General features: G+C 38.2%; 1 non-coding gene across 1 annotated transcript; it reads right to left on the reverse strand.

The window, feature by feature from the left end:
- Positions 1–24670: 24670 nt before the first annotated feature.
- Positions 24671–24777, reverse strand: LOC123573168 (U6 spliceosomal RNA). Its single transcript, XR_006697911.1, has one exon. It is a non-coding gene; the product is annotated as a U6 spliceosomal RNA (small nuclear RNA).

Genomic DNA, 24777 nt, shown 5'->3' on the forward strand with positions numbered 1-24777 from the left:
TACTCCCTGTTTTTCCCTTTCTTGTTCTCCCGTCTTTGTGTATCCTCTTTGGGCATTGCTCTTGGAAAAGAGTCTGCCAAGTGCAGCGATCCCAGGGAATCAATATGATTTGAGGTGGTTATTTTTATCAAGGTATTTTCCTTTTTTATTAGTCAAAAAGCCTAAACTGAAGCAAGGAACCCTTTGTAAAACTTCAAGCCCCAACAGATGGCATCTTCCAAGGAAAGAACCTGTGAAGTACATTCCCAGGTGACTACCACAGAGACCCTCATGGGTGACTACTGTGCTAATGGCTACTTTTGAATTTGGGCAGCTCTGCAGGTAGACACCAGGCACTATTTTGCTCCCAGCAGTGTAGTTGTTTCTTTTCTCCCACAAGCACGTGGAAGCAGGCAATGTGTCTTATCCAACTTCGCTTACCCCACAACACACGGCAGGGGACATTGCACACAGCAGGCTGACTGGCATCCGATGGAACTGTGAACTGAAGGATGGGTTGTCCCTCCTTTTAACCATGCAATGATAAACTCTGCTGCCCTCTGCGAGCTAGATACAGAGAGCTCCTTGCCATACCTCGGTGTAGCGCACCACCTCCCTCCTCATTTTTCGCATTGGTGAATGGAGACACAGCACAGTGTATGAGCTGCCCTCAGGAAGTAAATGAAGCACAAGTGAAGGGTTATTCCTGTCTTTGCATCTCCACAGTTTAGATTTTGTGTGTGTGTGTTGCCTGAACTGTACTCTGAAATGGCTCCTAACCTTAGCTTCTTCTAACTGCTGCAATTACCCTCTGACTTTGAAGCAACTTTCTCTATCTCAATATAAAAAGTAAACTTAGCACATTAGGAGTTTGCCTTATTTGATGTGGCAGCACAAAAGTTCCAAAATAAGTTGCACTGTTATACCTCCACCACCTCCAGCCTTTCTCTATCTTGACCAGCCCTATCATTTTTCCTATACTTTGCAGGTATTTGAGAACATGGTGGACAAGCAAATGAAGACATTAACCTGGTTTCACAATCTAGTTCCCTTCTTACCAGATGTGTAATTATAGGCCAGCTTCTTAAAACTTCTAATCTTCACTTTTCTCATCTATAAAATAAAAAAATATAGTACATGCTTTATAAGGCGATAGCAAAGAGTAAATGAACCAATGTATACAAAGTACCTAGCACAGTACATGGTACACAGAGGGTGTTCAATAACTGTACACCATTATCAGCACCGTTAGTAGTCTCATAATCACTGTTGCATCTAGTAGCTGCAACCAACTCTATTGGTGCTAATGATGCAAAGTCATTAGGAGTGATTTATGAGTGGGGCTATGTAGAGTCAGAAGGTAAAAATTCTTGCAAATTATGCACTTCTGAAATATATCTCTGTTTTTCAGTCAGCAACCTTGCTCCTTGGAAACAAAATCACATAAGCAAGAGAGACTGTGCACCCAGAAGCATGTGTCTTGACCCTCCCACATGGTGGACGCTGTGTTTTACCTGTGGAGGAAGGCATGTGGTAGAGCACAGAAGGTCTGAGTGTCTGAGGTCTGAACTCTAGCTTTGTCTCTATTGCCAATGGTTAGCAGGGTGACCTTGACTAAGTGCCCCATTTCTCTGAGGTTCTGCATCCTCACCTGGCAAATAGGAACCGAGACTCAATACTCTCATGTCATATTGGGCTCGGGTACACGTGATCCATGTTTTGTTTAAACACATAGTCTGTGTTTTGTTGCTGATGTATCTACTTCCCTCCTTTTTTGTTCTTTTGATTTTCTCATTGAGAGGCAAGGCAAGGACGAAAACAAACAGGAAAACAGCACCCTCTAGGGTTTTTCAGAGGCATGACTGTACTGATGATGTGTGACGTGCTGGAGTATGAAGGACACCCGACTAAGCACCCCGAGTGGCCTCGGTGCCTCCCAAGGCCTGCCTGCCCCACCTCCTAGGTGGGCCATTCAGTGTTGTTTCTATCTTGAAGGCAATTTAAATAAATTTATTTAGAAAAAAGAAAAACTACCCAAAACAAAAACAAAAAACCTACAGAACTTGGGGAAATTATTGAAAAAAAAATTAAGTTCAACTTCATGAGCCATTTTCTATTTCAAAGATAAGTTTGTTATTGAATGCAGAAATACAACCTTTGTAATGCTTTTACTGAAATCGTTAAGAAACTGTTCAGGATATTTAAGCAAGGCAAACTTGAGCATTTTATTAATTCAATATTTTAATTTTAAAAAAGAGTGGTTTTGAAAGTCCATTTTAGTTTGGTTTTGGATTTATTATTCTCCTTCTTGACATGAGACAAAAACCAATAAAAGAGAACATTATTCTCTCCTAGATAACAGAGTCACAGAAATCTAATATTCCCATTATATAGGTAATGAAACTGGTAGTCCCATGCCTTTGTTTCTTATTGAGAGCTCCTAATACTTTTTGGTGGAGTAGACATAATAGTGATGGCAGTGACAAGACTCAATACAAAAAATAATAAACATGAACAAATAATAATAAACATTAACTCTGTGTCAGGCACTCTGCCATGTCTTGCCTGGAGCCCCTCATTTAATCTTTGCAACAACGCAACAAGTTAGCTGCTATTGTTATTCCCATTTTACAGTTGATGAAATGTAATCATAGAGAAGTTAGGTAACTGCTCTAAAATTCAAAACTTATCAATACTCGGGGCTTTAGGTATACAACCACAAACCTAACTCACATTCAAATGAGCGGACATGTAATTTCATTGATACCACTGGGCTTTTTATGAGCTCTAATTTTTTGGTTTTGAAATAACAACAACAAAGAAACCCTGTTTTCTTTTGAAACTTCTTCCTAAGCATTGTGAGGATAAAGCGAGGAACGAAGAACTGGGATGAGCAATAAAAGGTAGGCTGGAAACAGACTCTAAGGAAAGGAGTGGGGAGGTGGCCTGTCTCAATATTAGTTACTTAGGAGCCAGTTATTTGGACTGAGGCATAGTTTGCAATTCAACCATGACCCTGCATGAGTTAATGGGACCATTAATTATTTACAAAAGAATAATGATAGTAATGGTGTTGGTTTTTCTTGTATGCAATGCAAGGTATAGCAGTTAAACTTATTTTGGAAGTATAAAGAAAAAGCGTAATTAATATGAAACCTTTATTAAACTCTGTGCACCTGCAATTATATTTTCTTCTGTTATTTGGTAAAAGCACACAAACGCACACTCTCTGAACACATAGCTTTGTGTATTCTAACATAGTTTTTTCATATGCATATTTCCTCATATTTCACTTTCAATAGCTACATAATATTATTCCATCACATCTTGATGTATCACAATTTCCCTAGTCATTTCCCTATTGCTGAGGCTTTTGTATTGTTCCCAGTTATAAATAACACTGCTATACTATTTATAGATCATTTTTAATTTGGGGGATTTTTTTATGTGTGTTCCCAAGAGCTTAATTTCTGTGTCAAAGTGTACAACAGATTATATCATTGGGTAGATTGCTTTCTAGAAAGACTAACAAATTGCAAGACCAATAGCATTGCATTTGTAGTATTCTATTTTTCTGATTTATCCATCACAAATGCCACAACTGCTATTTATAATTTTAGCTTTTTAGAAAAACCACAGTACTATCACCATTGTCCCCTGCACCACAACCACTACCATCACCATCTCCTTCATCAACACAAGAAACACCAACACCGTTACTATCATCAGCTACCATCAACATCAACATCACTACCAACAACATTATCATCCACCACTACCATCATCAACTTCATCAACACCACCACACCACCACCCCACCATCAGCATCATTATCACCTTTCTCAATGCAACCTCTACCACATCACCATCATCATTCACCAGCATCACCATCATCAAGCCCACTACCAACAATACCAGCACCATTACTTTCACCACCACCACTATTACTATGTTCCACTACCATTACCACTACCTGTACTACTATCTGTACCACCACCAAGCCTCATCCACCATCATCCCCATCGCCTCCACCAATGCCATCACCATGATCAGCCATTATCACCATTATTAACACTATTAGCAATAAATCCAATACAACCAATAGTGTTGCCTTCAACAACACCACCAACAAACAACATTGTCATCATATGCCACCATCACCATCACTTTCACCACCACCATTACCAGCACTAGTACCATCATCATAATCTTCCACCACCACTATTGCTGCCTACCATTAATGGGAACATTCAGTATGTGCCAGATACTGTACTGAATGGTTTACTTACATTAATCCTTTCATCCTCACACTAATCCGTTAAGTATAATAGTTGTATGCTACTGATTAGAAAATGGATGCTGAGAGGTGGGGACCCTGAATCAAAGACATAGCTAAAAAGTGGCAAGACAGGATCTATATCTACATCTATCTGATTCCAAATCTCATTGTCTGAATTGCCAGGGTTTACAGTTACTTAACTGATATGCTGTGGTGTTTTAAAGGTTTTTTTGTTTACATCTCTTTAGTTGTTATTGAGACTGAACATTTTTCCATGTGCTGATTTATTGTCTGCATTTCCTTATGTGTATGCCCTCCATTTATTTCCTATGATCTCATTTTGAAGAAAAGCTGAATATTGACCTTAAATAATTACATGAATTCTCTGTTCATTTCTTAAGAGTAGAGCTTCCTCTTTAACTTTATAACTTAAAATTTTTAACTTCCTTACAATTCCTTTTGTTTTTTATTCCAACATATCTGTTTTATTTCTAATTATATCTTAGCAAATCAGAAATGTTTTTTCTTCTCTAATTGGAAATAACATGCTTATTTTATTCTAGTGTTCTTTTTATGTTTATTTTATGCCTATTATGTTTATTTTGCTTTGACCAAAATTTATTATAATATTTAATATGAGGAATGAAACTAATGCAGTCTCTGCACCATGACCTGATTGTCCTCTATATTAAATAGTGATCACTTCTTGCCTTTGTATATCTGGTTTTTTAAATGTAGTAAGTTCTTATTATAGTCTAAATTTACTTTGGAAATATCTATTGTCTCCCCCCACCTTTTTCCTGCTTTTAACTGAATATCATGATGTTTTGGTAATTGTCACATATTTTAAAATCCAGAAGGTAAATCCTTTACCAATTCCTTTAGAAAAAATAAATTTGGTATATTTTCCTTCTTGTTATTCTGGAAGAATCTTAAAATCAGTGTTTCAGATTTTATAGAATATACTATGGAGGTTTTAATTGTTATTGTAGGAACAGAGAGTTTTGCTATCTTCAGAATATTTGGCTTTCTATGCATGAATGGGTTATAATTCTTCACTTATACATAGTATTTTTTTATTCCTATAAGATTGTATACTTTTAAAATAAATTTCTTGTTGTGAGCTAAATTATTATATATGCATTTAATGATATTCTTATCTCCATGGCACATAGATGTTACATCATCATAAGTTATTCATCACCTTAGTATCAGGACACAAGTAATTTTAGTGAATTTGTCTTTTCCCAACTCATCTGCTTTTGCTATAACTACAAAATCTAGGAAGATAAATAGTTCAGATGCTGTAGCAATTTTCTCTGTTACTTTAAAACAATATCTAAATTAGTATAAACTAGGAAATCTTCTGAAAGCCATAATGTTTCAGAAAGGCATGTCCCCAGATGAACCAATCTGGGAAAGAGAGTGCTAGAGAGAATCTCCAGACACATGGGTTTTCATTAATGTAGATTAAGTCTGGCTGAGCCCACTAGAACTGAATTTTTCTAAAACTGTGACATGAAGTGGGATTTTTATGCCAGCAAACTTCCCTTTCTTTAAGCTCTCTCCTTTTCTTTTTCTCTCTCATTTCCATTGTTTACGGCTCTTATGTGTTGACTTTAGCAGAGTAACAGTGAAGTACGGTGTAAGCTGGAAAATCATCCCAGAGAAGGGCCTCTGAGAAGTCAACCTAATGCAGGCCTTGGTTGTCCCCTTTCTCCCAAGGACAGAGCACAACTAATGGGATCATGGGGCATAAGGACCCACCTGGGTGGGAAGCACCTCTCTGAAAGGCAGGGCCATTCAGTCTGAAGCCTAGATTTTGTAGTTAGAGTTCAACATCCATTCATTTATACAACAAATATTATTGAGCCATGCAGTCTACTAACTGACTGGACAAAGCATCTATCTGTGCTTCATGTTTTTTTTTCATCTATGAAAGTGAAAGGAGGAAAAAATGAAGGCATAGGATCAAGTGAGCTCCTGAGTCCTTTTTACCTGATAATTAGTATATCTAGTACTGAAGAATAGCTACCAGAGGGACTGGGCCAATGAGCTCTACCAGATAATATGCCAGTATTAGTGAGTCCTATGAATACAAAACGTCCCAATGAGGCCAATCCCAGGCTCTGTCTGAAGGCCCAGGTCTCATTCTCTTTCCCTGAGGCTCACTGTCACTTGCCTAATCTTCTCAATATAATGTATTATCTTCCACCCACACAGCAAAATATCTTTTGGTGAATCCCTACCTGTAACCAAATACCAGTCCTTCCTGTGATTTTCTAGTTATTCAGCCCCCTTGTACCTTCAGTTAATCAGCAATTAACCAATTCCCTGGTGCACACCCAAGATAGGTAAGGAATGAATGTCATCCTTGGGCAAATCATTTAACTTCTCCAATTCATGGTTTCCTTATTAATGAATAGTGCTATTGATACTTAATGGGAATTATTGTCCTCAGCACTAAATGACACCTGATTCAAAATAGGGTGCCCAACACATCAAAAAATTTTACCCATATTATCTTACTTTATACCCAAATAATTCTGTAAGATAATTAGGACAGGTGATATTGCCATCATCTTGGGGCAAAAGGAAATCAGGAAGTTTAAGTGACATGTATCAAGTTTCAAGGTAACTTGGTTCAGCAAACCAAGGAAGCTCTCTGACATTGGTGCCATTCTTTAGGTGGTCCATTCGCTTATTTATGTATTCATTCATTTGTTCTTCCATTAATTTATTACTGAGCACAGTCTATTGGCCCCCTCTCTCAGGGCTTTCCACCCAACAATACAACTGAAGGAATGTGCTCCTTCCAGCTGACTGAGCATGCCATTCAGTGGATTGTGACTTAAAGATTGTAATTTTGACTTTGGAACCAAATCAAGGTTTGACGCACATATACAAAAGAACTCTTTAGCATGTTGTAAGTAAAGGGGGAAAAATGAATAATCATTCACTGGCCAGAATGATGGTGATGTCCTTCTTATGATGAAGGTCCTTGGATATGCATGAGGGACACAAAAGAAATGACACATGGCCTCTGTAAGAAAAATATGAAGACCTGAGGTTGAATATGGGTTGTTAAACTAAGGATGAAAAAAAAAATGGGGGAAGGTGTTTTTTTCTTGCTTGTTCTTCTGGAAGAATCTCAAAATTAGTGTTTCAACTTTTATAGACTATATTATGGAGACTTTAATTATTATCTTATTTTAAATTTTTAAGTAAGGAGATAGAGAATTTGGAGGGCAGTGATTCTTAAGAACAAGACTTCCCTTATTCTTTTTGAAACAAGCTATCACAACTCTTATACTACAAAACATATAAAGTATGGAAACGACGAACCCTTAGGAATCTACCAGCAAAACATTTGATATTCTAAAATGCCACTGAATTCACTCAATAGCTATTCATTATTCCACAAGAACTGAGCGCATTTCCAGCACTATGTATACACTGTGAAGGAATACAAAGAACTGTAAGGTGTTGTCCTATTCTCAAAGACATTGCAGTCCAGGTGGGGAGACAAGACAAGAATGAAAGGAAAACAATAAAACACAATTTGGGATTAAGCAAAAAGGGTAAAATAAATAAACTGCCAAATAATAAATAGTTGCCAAATGAAACAATAGGAGTGATCCTGAGTTTGAAAAATCATTAAGAGAAGGCCTCCCAGCTAGGTGGGATTTAAGCATTTGAGCACAAGGAAGGTGCAGGGGAGGCCCTTTGGGTGGGGAGGAGTCATTGAAAACCAATTCTGGGCCAGGCACGCTGGCTCACACTTGTAATCCCAGCACTTTGGGAGGCTGAGGCGGGCAGATCACAAGGTCAAGAGATTGAGACCATCCTGGCCAACATGGTGAAACCCTGTCTCTACTAAAAATACAAAAAAGTTAGCTGGGTATAGTAGCATGCACCTGTAGTCCCAGCTACTTGGGAGGCTGAGGCAGGAGAATTACTTGAACCCAGGAGGCGGAGGTTGCAGTGAGCTGATATCGCACCACTGCACTCCAGCCTGGTGACAGAGCGAGACTCCATCTAAAAAAAAAAAAAAAAAAAAACACCAACTCCAGCTGCAACACAGCCCTGGGTCTGCTCAGAGTCCCAGTCTAACTATTGTCCTTTGAAGTGAGTTGAGCAATTATACAAATCATTAATTATTCAGCCCAAATGACCAAAGTGAGAGCCCAGAGGAGATGCAGACTGTGGGCAGGCTTGATGCGAGTCTCTATTAGATTTTCAGACACAATTCTGCAAGATTCAATATCCAGAGGCAAACAAACCAAGACAATAGTAGGGATGGAGGCAGTGATAGGGAAGTTCAGGCAGAGTTATATGTTTAAAAGGAATTGAGGCATTGGACAATAGCCAGGTAGTCATTAAACAACACATTTGTTTAAACAATACACCCTGAAACAAATGACTCACCTTGTTACTTAGTCAAAAAGCTATTTACAAAAAAAAAAATAGTTTCGGCTCTCTTAGCTCCTTTTTTTCCCTCTAATATTACTCAGTGCCTTGAAAATTTCTGCTATCTTCTAAGAAAGACAATATAAAATAGTGACTATTCAGAGGCAGGAAGCCTGAGTTTCTGGCCTGATTTTGCCGTTGATGCTTTGAAACTTGAGACATGTCACTTAAACTTTCCGATCTCCTTTTTCCCCAAGATGATGGCAATATCACCTATCCTAATTATCTTACAGAATTATTTGGATATGAAGTAAGATAATACGGGTAAAAATTTTTCATGTGTCAGGCACATATTTTGAATCAGGTGCCATTTAATGCTGAGGACAATGATTCCAATTAAGTATTAGTAGCTCTATTTATCGATAAGGAAACTATGAATTGGAGAAGTGACTTGCCCAAGGCCATACAGCTATTACAATCCCAGTTCTCTGAACCTTAGTAGTCACCCTTCCCTTTAATGCCCAAATTACATAGTTTGAGTTTGTGCCCTGCATGCCTGCTCTAGCCTCTGTCAGCTCGAGGGTCCTTTTGCTAAGAGAAGTTTTGAGATATGAAGTTGAAAGAGCACAGTGCATAAGTTGGGATGTTGCCAGTGTGTGTCAAGCTTACATGGAACTGTCCAATGAAGCTAAGGCAGAAAGAGATGGGCTGAGGGGATTTGACAGAGTGCCCAAAGCTTGAGCTGCCACCACCTTTTCCTTTTTTAATTTTTTTTTTAAAGAGACAGGGTCTTGTTCTGTCACCTAAGCTGGAGTGCAATGGTGCAATCATAGCTCACTGCAGCCTTGAACTCCTGGGCTCAAGCAATCCTGCCCCCTCAGCCTCCCAAAGTGCTGAGATTACAGACATGAGTCACAGCACCAGTTTACCTTTCATTCTTAAATACAGTATGTTAAACAACTCAGCCTGAAGCACCCACATTGAGATTACTTGCCAGCTCAGGGGTACCCAGATAGTGGGTTTTGCCTTCCACCTCCAAGATTATAAAGGTTTTCTAATAAGCAACTTGTCTCCACTTTGGTGCAACTTAGATTACCTGGGAGCTTTCAAGATAGTCAAGGTGTCCAGGCCACATGCCAGACCAATGAAATCAGAATATATCGTGATGGGAGGTGGGAATAAATACTTCGGTAGTTCCAACATGAAGCCAAGTTAGAGAACCATTGATTCCATAAAACAAAGAAAGGGTCTCCCCAAGGCAAATTTGAACTTCTGGTATTTTAAGATCCAGACACTGGTAACAGGAAGAAGCTACTCTGGCATCATTTCCAACAGTACCTTTGTGTTTGTTTTGTTTATGTTATACTAACATGTGGTAAGTTCCTGGATTTTACTCTAGGTCTTCTTATTCTAAGACACCATTGTTGCCTTTAAAAAATAATAACCTCTTGTATTGACACAGCATTTTTTGGCCATCTACTCTGCTCACTCTTAAAACCGGTCTCTAGATGTCATTTAAGGGTCAAATGTTGATTTTTAAAAATTGATTCTTATTTAATAGAGATACATTGAATGTTATCAGTCAAGTCAGCACAGGATAGACAATGCAGGAAAGACTCTCCCAAATACAAAGATATATCCAGAGATAAATTCCTCTATGAATAGAAACTTAGTTTAACAAAGTGATGTTAATTCCCACACCCGTTGGTGTTTCTTCTCTCTGCTCTGTCCAGGGTCTCTGTGAAGCTCTCAGAATCAGGAAGGGCTGGGCAGGTCTTCCCATGTGTGGGCCCATCAGGTGGCAAGGCTATGGAGACCTACACAATGGTGTCCAGCCCCCAGACTCTCTTCTCTTCACTTTTGCTGCAATGTCTTCAGTGGGCATAAACCCACGGAGCTTATCAAAAGTATAGATCTGGCCGGGCGTGGTGGCTCATGCCTTTAATCCCAGCACTTTAGAAGGCCGAGGTGGGCGGATCATGAGGTCAGGAGATCCAGACCATCCTGGCCAACATGGTGAAACCCCATCTCTACTAAATATACAAAAATTAGCTGGGCATGGTGGCACGTGCCTGTCGTCCCAGCTACTCAGGAGGCTGAAGCAAAAGAATTGCTTGAACCCGGGAGGTGGAGATTGCAGTCAGCTGAGATCACGCCACGGAACTCCAGCCTGGGTGACAGAGCAAGACTCCATCTCAAAAAAAAAAAAAGTGTAGATTTCCAGGCCCTATCCTTAGATTGGATATTTGTGAGAGGAGCTCAGAGAAATCCATTTTAAATAGCTCTGTAAGTGATTCCACTATAGATTGTCCTTGGAAACTCTGCTTCCCCTGCTCCCCTCTTATGGAAATCAGGCATTTGTGTTATGTAATGTATTCTCTGAGAGTTGCTTTTAAGATGCAGGTGTGACCAGCCCAAGTAGCTCACTAAGTTCCTCTCTGGTTTGGCAGAGGTAAGAATAAGGGCAGGAAGAGGATTTCAATATGTGTTTATGGAATGAATGAAAAGAGGTTTCTGAATCCAGGGACGAGTCTGTAGATGAGGAAATTCACTTCCCAAAGATAAACGTGGTTGACTTCACACGGCGGGTTGGGGGCAGCTTACATAGCCTGAGGGATTCTGTGTGGGTTGGGCAGAGTTCAGCATGCCGGGATGCCTTGGCCTTTCCCCAAAACTTAATTAGAAGTAGCCCCTAACTTCTTGTGAAAAAAGGAGAAAGTTGGATGACATAAAAATGCATAATGTAAAAGCTGAAAAGTTCTCCCTCCCCAATCTTACTGTCCTGAAATAACCACTTGATACGGTTTGGATTCGTGTCACCACCCAAATCTCATGAATTGCAATTCCCATTGTTGGAGGAGGAGGCTGATGGGAGGTGATTGGATCATGGGGGTGGACTTCTTCCTTTTTGTTCTCATGGTAGTGAGTGAGTTCTCATGAGATCTGGTTGTTTAAAAGTGTGTAGCACCTCCCCCCTCTCTCTCTTCCTCCTGCTGTAGCTGTGTAAGATGTGCCTCCTTGCTCTTCCACCATGACTGTAAGTTTCCTGAGACCTCCCCAGCCATGCTTCCTGTACAGCCTATGGAACTGTGAGTCAATTAAACCTCTTTTCTTTATAAATTACTCAGTCTCAGATAGTTCTTGATAGCAATCCAAGAATGGACTAATACACCACTATTTACAATTTAGTGTGTAGCCTTCCAGGCTATATATATGTGTGTGTGCGTGCATGTGTGTATATATATATATATATACACACACACACACACATGCACACACACATATATATATGTATACATATATATATATACACACATACACACACACACACAAAGATGAAATGACTATATGCACTCTTTCATAGTTGGATTTTTTTTCATTTAACAACATATCAAGGGCTTCTTTTCATGTCTCTCCATATTTTTTTATGATATCCTTTCTTATATGGATGCACCAAAATGTACCTAATTGATCTCCTACTAAAAGGACATTTAGTTTGGTACATACATCCTTTGCTCACTGATGAGTTTCCTATCTGTGGACCTCTTGACCATTATAAGGCCCAAATTTGTCTTCAACTTGAATAGAGAGTAGGCCCACCAAAAACATTGCACCAATATACACTTCCTACCCATGTTGCAGACTTACCCACAATTTTTATTACAAATATTTTAAACATTTTACCAATTGAATAAATGAGAAAATCTCTTCCTGGCGCAACTTCATTTTCTTAGCTTAGTAGCAAGCCTTTTCATATATTTATTTATCCCTGCATTCCTTTTCCAATGAACTAAGTGTTCATATCTTTTACCCAGAGTCAAGGCTCACCTTGGTGTTTTTATATATTGTATTTTATTATTTTCATTATGGTACCCACTGGCACACAGCAAATAGTCATGTACAGAAGAGAGCATATTCTGCAGAAAGGGTGAGGGGCAAAGGATCCAAAAACTTACTATTTTAAAAGCACTGTTTATATTATTTAGTACGTAAGACCTTTAAGAACTGGAGCAACATCTCATATTCTGCAAAACACAGTGATGGTAATAAAATAGGATCTTAATAAATATTTGTTGAAAAAACGAGTAAATGTAGACAGAGACTGATACAGACATATGCTATGTTCCTGTATCTATGCTAGGTACAGGGAAACAGTACTTACCACATAAGAAACACCATTTCTTCTTTCTAAAACTTGATGGTTTGTTAGGGCTTCGGATGCGTAAAATGAGAATTTCACTGCAAGAAGTGATGAATAGAGGGATGATTAGATGTCACCTGTACTTGAAGATCTTAGTTCTAAAAGGCAACAGATACATAAATAATTTCCATGTAATAGAGCAAGAGTAGAGGTTTGCACAGGGTGCTGTGGGAACATGAGTTTTAAGGACAATGACAACTTCAGTGGATGAGGAAACATGAAGAAATTATTTCAAACAACATGAGCAAAGTCGTGGAGGTTTGGAACAGCAAGGTGTGCATGTAGGAAATCAAGCCATTTTAGGGTTTCCCAGAATCTATAGATCCTGAAGGCACAGGAGGTCAGGTGGGCTGATGGGGAGAACACAGGAAGGAGGTCCCAACCTAGCACATCCTGCTGGAGAGTGCAGTCGATGCAGAGCCACCAGAGGATTTTGAGCAAGGGTGGGGTGTGACCTGACACAAATTGTAGATGGCATGCCCTGGCTACCAGGGGAAGGATGGATTTGAGGGATGAAATGGGTGGCCAAGAAAGAGAGAAAGCAAAAGAGCAGTTAGGAAGGTTCTATGTTTATTCAGGAATAAGGTAATGAGGCTGCAATAATGAGGATAAAGGGTGGAGAGATCTCAGAGTAGATACTTGGTGGCTAATTGGACTTGAGACGATGGAGGGATTAAACAAAAATATGGGCTTGGTTTCTGGTTTTAGTGATAGGATCGATGACAATGTCACTCACTGGTAAAGAAAATGCAGGATATGGAGAGGATTTGGGGAAGAATATTGTTAGTGCACTATCTTGGAAATACTAACTTTGAGAAAACTGGGACACTCAAGGGATGTACTTGGCAGGCATTTATATATAAGTATGAGGCTCTCAAGGAGGTTACAAAGGCTGAAAGTTAAAATTGGAGAAAGAGTGAATTTAGGACACTGGATTTCAAGGCAGGGGCCTTCATGAGCCTCCCCTATAACTCACTTATAGCCAGGCATAACTCCCAGGGTAACGTCATTTCCCTTTGAGGGCCCATCACAACTGCAGATCTGGAATGAATTCTGGTCTGGACTCTTGAACCCCTTTTAATAGCTAATGGAAGCAGGGGAAGCTCAGCAGTGCAGTTCTTTACTGTTGAATGGGAGCGAGCTACTTGTTGATCAGTTGTTAAACTTTCCTTCCCCAGAAAGATGTCAATTCTACAGGCCAATAGTAGTTTGCTTGTGGTGAAAGGAAAATTGAGGTTCGCTGGTGTGGACTGCACAGTCAACGCTAAGGATACGCCTGTTTTTTTTTTTTTTTTTTTTTTTTTTTTTTTTTTTGGTAAGAAGATGGGATCCCCTAAGCAACAAGATTGGGAAGAGGGCCTCTTTCAGTCCTCACCTTTTGCTATGTCATCATGAATTAGTTTCTTGTTAAACATTTGTCAGTTTCGATGACCCACAGTCAGGTTTTAGGGGAGACAACATATAGGATAAGGCATAAAGGTACATTGGAGAGTCACAGAGGCTAGTCCTGGCTCTTCCACTTTCTAGTTCAGGGAACTTGGGCAAGTCACTTTACTTCTCTGCGTCTGTTTTCTGATCTTGTTAAAATGGGGATAATAAGAAAAATATCTATTCTTCTACTTCTCAGGACTGCTGTTATGATAAGATAATAATTTTGAAAGTCCCATGCAAATATTATTATTGTTTGAAGATGTCTGGCTGATAGCCTGCACTTAGAAAGCCTCAGTAAACAGCTGTTAAGTGAACTCTGCCATGAAGGACACTCATTCCCTTGCCCATTTATTCAACAACTGCTTGTTAAGTGTCTGCTCTGTGTGAGGCACTGTGCTCATTGGTAGGGATATAAAGAAAGAACAGACTCCATGAAAGGCATGGAAGAACCGTAAATGTATATTACTAAGTTAAAGAAGTCAGTCTGAAAAGGTTCATTCTGTAGGATTTCAAATAAATGACATTCTGGGAAAGGGAAACTATGGAGTCAGTAAAAGATCAGTGGTTTTCACGGGTTAATGGGGATGGGGGAGGAATGAATAGGCAGGGCACAGAGGATATTTAGGGCAGTGAAAATACTCCATAGGATACTGTAATGATAGACATATGTCACTATAAATTTGTCCAAAACTATACAATGTATAGTACCAAGAGTAAATGTAAACTATCTAATGAAACTATGGACTTTGGGTGATCATGATGTGTCTATGTAGGTTTGTCAGTTGTAACAAATGTACCACTCTGGTGATGAATGTTGATAATGCAGGAGGCTGTGCATGTCTGGGGGCAGGGTGTATATGGGAAATCTATACCTTCAGCTCAATTTTGCAGTGAACCAAAACCGTTCTAAAAATAAAGTCTTATATATATATATATATATATAGGGAGAGAGAGAGAATAGAACATTTATGCCTTAGAAGCATCTATAACCTATAGCTTACTGGAAGAGAAAGGAATGTAAACAGATTTTCAAATACTGATAAATGGGAGATATAATCATGTATGCACAGTATTAGTTAGCTTTTAGTATTACAATATTTTATCCCCATTTGTGACCAATGCATGCAAAGGGTCAGTACTGTTCATTGTTTAGACAGGACCCCCTTATTTTTTATTCACTGCAAGCAGATGGCCACCCAGTGGTGAATGACTCCAACCACCTGGGACTTCCCGAGAAGGGGTGAGTGATGCTGTATGGTCAGCATTCACATGGCCAGGCATGCAGCATCTCTATGACCAGCTGGAAGGGAACAGAGGAGGCGTTGGTGTTGACTGGTGAACTCAACCAGACCACTTTGGCGTGGCTGTTTTGCATCCTTCTGCCTTTTAATTTGTTGACTTCCCACAAGGAGCCAGTGCGTATGAGTAAGGCAGAGCTTAGGTCAGCAGTTTGACTCTTTGCACCTTAATGTTGGGAGGCTTCATGAAGGGCATTAAGTCTTGTGTCCACTGATGCAGTGACTTTGTGCTGTGTTAACGGGGCATAAATGACTGAGTCTATATTCTGCTTTGTTCATCCTGGAACTTAATTTTATGAGAGAAGTATAACAATGATTCAGTTTACGAGGTGACAAAAGAGCAAGGTAAAAAAGAATTAATTTCAATGTAATGGATTGAACTTCTTTTTTAAAAGAGCATAAAATCACTTAGCTAAAATATCAGCCTTTGGGAGAAGCTTCTCCCATTCTCCACAAGTCCTGGCCTTCTGTAGTTGCAGCCAATGAGCAAAATCAAGTGTAAGGAATTTTGAGATACAAAATTTATATTGCAAAGGTGTCTTAAAATAATATTTATTTTTTATACACAGGAGTGCACTGCAAATTTTTGCAAAGTGCTTCTAATTGAAGAAATTATGAATAATTACAGAGAAATACAAAAATCGTTTCTTCTAAGTGAGTTTCTGCAAACTCAACATATATTCAGTGGAGCCAACATTATTGGTTATGCTGGAACTCTTTCACTGAATGAAAACTTCTGGGCAGATTTTCTCCAGCGATGTATTGAAACTACAAAGGTTGGATAATATAATTACATAGCGAAAGGTGAAAATGTGATCACACAATGTAGACCCCCATAGGGATATAACAGGGGAATTCAAGCTTGGACTTCAGCTCCTCCAGCATGAAATGCTTTGTCCCACCTAAGGGCCCTCATACATCCTGTTCCCGTCTCTCTTCCCTTCAGTGTTCAAATGAACAGCTCCTTTTCATCTTTCAGGTCTGAGCTTAAATGTCATCACTTCACAGAAGCCTTCCCAGTGGACCTCTGTGCAGGAGGCTTCCTCGCCCCCCTCACTATGATTCTCTACCCAGGTTTCTTTGTTAGCTTTGATCATAATTTAATATTGTACATCTATTTCTTTGCTTATATGTTTGTTCTGTCTCCCACAATGGATTGCAAGACCCACCAGGCACAGGATGTTCACAACTGTTTTATTCCCTAAGGTATACTCAATGTCTCTAAGAGCACTTGAGATATAAATAGGTGGTCAGTAGATAAATTCATGTGAAAATGATAATTATGGCATTGCCATCTCAGTGGAATCACAAATGAGACTGCTATCTCATTTGTGAGGCAGTTGGTGCTATCTCATCTGGTTATCTCATCTTCTGGTTATTCAGGCTTAGGCAAGGAGCATCTTTTCTCAATGCTGTTAGCTTTATTTCAATTGTATTTTCCTGAAAGCCTATTGTGTCTACTTAGCTGGAAATGGGGTGAGGGGTGGGAGCACCCCACATGCATTTTGAGCACTATGATCTCACTGTGAGCAAGGCCTGGGTCTTACTCATAAATTTATCCCCAGCATTGAGCACAACATCTGGCACAGAACAGTTTCCCAGGAAGTGTTTGTCGAATTTAATGAAATTGAGATATTTGAAGAACTTTCTGCCTCCTCCTTGGAAGAAGGAAATTGAAGCAATTAAAATAATGCTCTCTGATTTTCTGTCAACCAAGTTTTATGGGGGTAGGAGTAATCTTCCTGGCAGATCATAAAAGATTGCACAGTTGAGTAAAGTATATGACAAAAACAGAATCAAAGCTACCTCCCTGAATATAGATTAAAGAGAAGTACTTATTACAGTGCTACAGAAGTGAATTTCCTCTGTGTCTGCCTCACTATGACCAGAAAATGTTTCATTCTATTTCTTTGAGATTCTAAATTGGAGAGCGATGTATATACAAGGATGTATATGGAAAGAGAAAAAAGCTTAAATACAGACATGTTCCTAGAATTCTGCGGGGGGACTTTTACATTGCTTCCTTACCTTTAGGATAGATTTTTCTTAAAAATAATAATAATAATTCAGGCTAGACCAACTCTGTTCATCTCCAAGAAAGCACTTGCAATTTTCTCCATGGTATTTTATCCCTTTTAGGAAATAATTTCTTATGTAGCTCAAAGAGCTCATGCCATGCAAGGGAGAAACTTTGAAATAAAGATGAAGGCTTTATCAGTCCGTTCTCATACTGCTATAAAGACATACCTGAGACTGGGTGATTTATAAAGAAAAGAGGTTTAATTCACTCACCATTCCACATGACTGGGAGGCCTCAGGAAACTTACAATCATGGCAGAAGGCAGAGGGGAAGCAAGGCGTGTCTTATTTGGTGGGAGGAGAGAGAGAGAACAAAGGGGAAAGTGCCACAGACTTAAACCATCAGATCTCATGAGAACTCACTATCATGAGAACAGAGAGGGGGAAATCCATCCTCATGATCCAGTCACCTCCCACCAGGTCCCTCCCCTGACACGTGGTGATTACAATTCAACATGAGATTTGGGTGGGGACACAGAGCCAAACCATGTTAAAGGCCGTCCAGCATTCCATTCTTTACCTGGGAGCATTTCTTTTTTTGAATGATTCAGCAGCTGATCTTCAGCCTTCATTTCCAGGCTGGGCCTTTACTATTTTTATTTCTTTAGTTTTCTTTAGTTTACTATTCACCTAAACACATTCGTAATAAAATAATACTAACTAGCGCTTATTTATTGAGGTACTTGGGACTCTGACAACCTGGGATTCAGATCCTCAGCTCTAGCGCTTTCTAGCTTACTGACTAATTTGTGTATATCAGCTTCTTCATCTGCAAAATGAGGTAACAATAGCAGCTCCAGCATACTGAAGTTTGCAGTGAGGGATTAAGTGAGATGCTGCCTCTGAAATGCTTTGCTCAATGCCTGCCTTATACACATTTGGGGAAAAAATAACTCTTTTGTTCTTTGTTTATGGGTCAGTCACTGTGTTGGGTGCATTATATCTATTTATAAATAATTTTAATCAAACTACACAAACTTCAGGGAAAGTATAGTTATTTTCGTCTTACAGGTAAAGGAACTGAGGATCCGAGAGGTTGAACAACCAGATTAGAGGTGTAGAAAGTCTTGAATTCAGAATTTTTGGATCTCAGTCTAGTGCTCTTTTTACTGTACTATAATACATTCTCTTTTGAAAAAAATCAATTAATGGAGACTTTATTTATTATTTTTAAAATTTTATTCTGTACCATGTATGATCACCTTAAATCTACAGCCTTTCTCTGGAATTCTGTCAATTACTGAACATATTTTTGCTTTTGTATCTTAGCTCAGGAGACTGTTGTGTTTTTATGATGATTTGGAACTTTAATACTTTTTATTCACCTCAGGATTGGCCTCATTCTTAAAGTGCATCACTGTGTTGATGCCTCATGTCCACCTTCTAATAGCCAGGAGGTCTTTTTTCTATCTTATAGACCATCTCTTGCCTATAGCCCTCTATACAGATTCTAACTGATGTGGGTATAAATAAATGTCCAGTTGCAAACGTTAGAAAACTCAATTCAAGATTGAGTCAAAAAAGAATTTTACTAACCATTTAGGACAGGAAAATCTAGTGGTATGAAGTTTCAGGCACTAAGACATCCAAGTCAGAACTTGGGCTTCCTCTCTACATATCTTGGCCCTTGTTTGCTCTCTGTTTGCTTTACTGTCAGTCAGGTTCTGTCTTAGTGGTGGTGGGATAGTTCAAAGAGCTCTAGGATCATAGCCTAGTCTGTTTGTAAGTTCAGCAGAAGGAAAAATGGTCTTCTAAATTTCTGAGAAAAGTCCCAGAATTGAATCTCATTGGATTCCAGTTGATCACATGCCCATTTTGAATCAATCACTGTGACTAGAGGTTGCATTGCTCTAACTGGCCAATATGAGTCACCTGACCATCCTTAAGGCTTTACTTGAACCTAAGGTACTGTGAATGGAGGAAGGTAGATCCCCAAGGAAACTGGGTAACTCAGGGCAAATAGAACCTATTTGTCTATGATTATAACAACTGTTTATATATATTTTCAAAACTTTAATCTGTGGGGTCATGGGTGTTTGCCCAATCCCCTCAAAATATTCTTCATTCTACTCCCACCGATGCAGCTCCTGGCTTCCAAGGTGACCCATGTCCCTCACCCTGCTTTTCCCCCAACCCTTGCTCTGTTTAATAGTATTCCCTTTTTTGAGTTATTAAAGACCATTACTGGTCAATTAGCAAGATGTACTGTTCGCCAAAAGAAAATCAGATGTGTAGATCAGAGTAATACTAGGTGACAGTTGTGGGTGGATTTTTTTTGGAATTTTGTTACATGTATTTACCTTGGACTCTGTCCAAGAATCTTTAAAAAGTATTTGTGTAATAGTTGTATTTTTAAGGTGATCTTGCCAGAGCAAAGTAGGACCTTGGCTATTAAGTGAGGACAATCACCAGAGCAGTAAATCCTGCCAAAAATGCATGATGATGCAACAGAAGATGACCTCAGATCACTTTTCTTCTGCCCTTTGGCTCCCATAACTTCCGTTTCCTAGGGCTGGGTATTTTTTAATTTTTGTGTGCTATCTCTTGGGCCCTATGTTTCCTTTTTAATTTCACCTCTGGGTGTCTCTTAGTTTAAGCGGAGTAAAGGAGAAATCCAAAATCCCTAACCTTAGCCATTACTTATCCAAGACTAGTCATTTACTTATTCCACCAATTCAGTAAGCAATTTCTAAATTTCTAGTAGCATCACGAACTTCTCCAACCACATCCTGTGGTTAATAATATGGGCGTTAGCAATGGAGGGAGTCCCAGCTCTGTTGTTTATAACTATCCACATGACCTTGGATACATTACTTACCCTTTTTAGGTTTTTGCTTCTTTATTTGTGAGATGGGATTAATAACACTACCTCATAGGATTATTATAGAAATGAAGTGAGCTAATAAGGACTTCAGAGCTCCCAACACATGGTGAGCGTTAAGCAAATGTTAAGTATTATTATTATGACCTAAGTCTTTCATATGTTTCAGTTCAAATTAGAGTCTTTATAAAAACTCCACACTGTAGTGTCCATTTCACTGATGGAAGGTCAAAATCCCAGATGGAGGAGACCGCAAATAGAAGTGCTGGTTATTCATTCATTGATTCCATTAACAATTATTTATTGAACATGTGCACTCTACGGGGCATATTTGCCTGCTTATAAGTATATAGCAAGGGACCGTTATATCCTGTGGGTCTTGCAAAAGAAACACAAAACTGGATTCCTGTCATCAAGAAGCTTCCACTCCTGTGGAAAAGCCATAACAATCCAGGAAGGAATAATACAGAAACTAAGACTGCTCATCATCAGAAGGTGGTATGCACACTGTATGTTCTCAGGGGGTTCTAGAATGAGTATGAGCAGTGTCTGGCACATAGTAGACACCCCCAAAACACTGGTTGAAGGAATGAGTAATGAGTGAATCAGTGGGATGAGTGATGGTTGTTGACAAGGACTCTTGACTTCAGTCCAGTTCACTCCCAGGCCTCTGCCTTTGCTAAGCAGCAATAGACAGACTACAGTGAGAGCCAAGATCATTGATCATGTTGGCCATACACAAGGACACCTTAGGTTATAAAGAAATAGAACTAGCAACTCACCTCAATCCCCCTCATAGCCCAATCTGTGACCTCATGCAGGTGTGATCCCTCTAGGTCTCACCTCCCTTCATCTACACCCATGTGGTCCTCCCACAAAGACATAATGTCTTTCTGAAGCTGTCATCGAAATCCTCCTGCTTAAACCTCAAGTCCTTGAGATTGTCTGGGAGATTCCCTGCAGAGAATGCAAATTGTTTAATTCCCATGGAAATAGCTGCTACCCTGGGTATAGTGAATGGGTTCAACTGAATACTGCTAGGTAGGTAAAAGCTGGAACTTGTGACTAATAATGTGATTGCACTCTAGCAGTGGGTAAGGTGAGCATTTTCTGAAAAATCTCCCCATAAACATCATCATTATTTTACAGTACATGTCATTTCATAACACACACACAAATACACTCTCTAAATATGTTTATTTTGTTTTGTTATTTCAATGAAAGTTCACTTTATTTTATTGATCAGCTTAATTAGAAGCACTACATCTCATAAAATACAAATCTGTTTTACATTTCTGAAATTAATGGTAAGACAAGGTCTGATGTTACAGATTTGAAGCAAAGACTGTGTGGAAAGTGGGTATGGCAATAGAATCTGATGGCTTTACCTTTTTGGAAATTATTTAAGCATTTTGATCATTTTTAACATTTGCATACAGAAAATTCACCTTTTTGGTGTGTAGTTATGTATATTTTAACACATACAGAGATGTGTGTAACCACCAACACAAACAGGATGCAAAGCAGTTCTATCAGCTGAAAGCTGCCTCTTTGTAATCAAACCCTCCTCTATCCCCATCCCTGGCAGCTACTGGTCTTCTCTCCATCCCTATAATTTTTTTATTTTCTAGAATGGCATGTAAATGAAACCATACAGTAAGTAACCTTTTGAGACTGTTTTTCTTTTTCGCTTAGTATGGGGCATTTGAAATTTACCTGTGTTTTGCATCAATTAATAGTTCATTCGTTTTTATCACTAAGTGATATACCATTGTATAAATGTTATCACCATTTATTTATTCATTTACCCATTGAGGAATATTTGGGGATGTTTCCAGTTTGGGGCAATTATGAATAATACTTTTGTAAAAAAATGTATGTGCCAAGGTTTTATGTAAACATAATTTTCATTTCTCTTGGATAATACCAAGAGATGGTAAGTGAGCCATATAGTAAGTGTACATTTGACTTTATATGAAAATGCCAAACTGCTGTCCAGAACGACTGTGCAATTTTGCATTCCTACCATCAATGTATGAGAGTTCCAGTTGCTCTGCATTCTTGCTCACACATGGGGTTGTCATGAATGCACATTTTAACCGTCCGAATAGGTATATTGTGGTATCTCTTAATTTGCATTGCTCTACTGAAGAATGTTGAGCATATTTTCATGTGTTTGCCATTGGTAAGTCTTCTAGGATAAAGCATCTGCTCAGATATTTTGCCATTTTTTTAGTTGGGTTTTTTTTTCTTTTTTGAGTTGTAAAAATTCTTTACAAATCCTGGATACAAGTCCTTTGCTTCCTCCTCTTCTCATTACTGGAAGAGATTGTATGGAATTGGTGTTATTCTTTCTAAAGTGTTTAGTAGAATTCATTAATGAAGATAGCTGGGACTGTAGTTTTCTTTTCTTGGAGGGCTTTCAACTATGAATTTAACATGCTTAATAAATATAGGACTATTCAGGTTATCTACTTCTCGTTGAGTGAATTTTGTTAGTCTGTGTCTTTTACCCATTTTATCTAAATGGTCTAATTTATGTTCAGAGAGTCATTTGTAGTACTCCCTTATCTGTTTATATCTGTGTAGTTCATAGTTGATATCCCATCTTTCATATCTAACATTGATAATGTATCTTCTCTCTCTAGTTTTTTGGTAAATCTAGTGAGAAATTTATCAACTATATTGATCTTTTATAAAAACCAGTCTCTAATATTATTGGTCTTCTCTATTGTTTTATTTTTTCTTCAATTTCATTAATTTCTGTTTTTATATTTATCATTTTATTACTTGTGCTTGCTTTGGTTTTAGCTGGCTATTCTTTTTTCTTGATTCTTAAAGTGGAAGCTTAGATTACAGATTTCAGAACTTTATTATTTTCTAAAATAAGGGTTTTATGTATAAATTTTCTACTAAGCACTGCTTTAGCTGCATCTCACAAATTTTGATATGTTGTATGCTCATTTGAATTCAATTCAAAATATTTTTAAATAATCCTTGAGACTTCCTTGTTGATCAATGAATTTCTCAAAGTGTGTTGCTTAATTTCCAAATAACTGGAAGCATTTTGGATATCTTTCTGGCTATTAATCTAATTGATTCTGCTATGGTCAGAGAACATGCTTTGTATAATTTCATTATCTTAAACATAATGAAGTTTGTTCTGTGACCCAGAATGTGATCTGTTTTGGTAAATGTTCCATATATACTTGAAAATAGTGTACAGTATGTTGTTGTTTGGGTGGGATATTCCATAAATGTTCATAAGGTCAGGGTTTTTGATAGTGTTGTTTGGGTTTTCTATATTCCATATTCTTATGGATTTTTTTGTCTACTTGTGCTATACATTACTAAAAGAGAGAATTGAAGTCTATAACTATAGTTCTGTATTTGTCTTTATCCTTTCAGTTCCATCAGCTATTGTTTCATCATTATTGAAGCTCTGTTATTAAGTATATACACATTTAAGGTTGTTATATCTTCTTGGTGAGCTGGCTGTTTTGTCATTATTATTATGTAAGGTCTCTATTCCTGATAATTTCCTTTTTCTGAAGTCTATTTTGTCTAATAGACTTACATTAATATAAGTTTATATATTACTAATAATTATATTAATTTAGAGGCTAGTTTTCTTTTGATTAATCTTTTTATGGCAGGGGCTTTCCCATCCTTTTACTTTTAATTTATCAATAACATTGTGTTTGAAGTGAATTCTGTAACAGCATGTAGTTGGGTCTTCTTGTTGCTTTTTTATCCAATCCAACAATCTTCAGCTTTTAATTTACGTGTTTAGACCATTTATATTTAGCTTAAGTATTAATATGGTTATATTTAGGTGTACCATTTTATTATCAGTTTTCTATTCTCTTCCTCTTTTCTGCCTTTCAGATTATTTGAAAACTTCTTGTCATTCCATTTTAGCTTATCTGTTGGCTTTTTTTACTATACTTTTGTTTTATAACTCATATAGCTGTTTCTTTAGGGATTACAATACACACACCTAGGTTTTCTCAGGCTACTTAGAGTTTACTATATCAACTAAAGTATATATACCTTACAACTGTATAAATTCCTTGCACTTTACCCTTTATGCTGCAGTGGTCATATTATTGAATCTAAATATATTAAAAATGCTATCAGATATGTTATAGTTTTCACTTTCAACAGTCATACAAAAATATGAATGTTACACTGTTTTGCATGTCACCCTTTTATTAGGGCCATGCCAATCTTCTCTGTATGGTTTCTGTTTTAGAATATGTGCTGCCAAAGTGAGCAC

This window comes from Macaca fascicularis, chromosome 4 (genome assembly GCF_037993035.2).
Source record: "Macaca fascicularis isolate 582-1 chromosome 4, T2T-MFA8v1.1".
Lineage (NCBI taxonomy): Eukaryota > Metazoa > Chordata > Mammalia > Primates > Cercopithecidae > Macaca > Macaca fascicularis.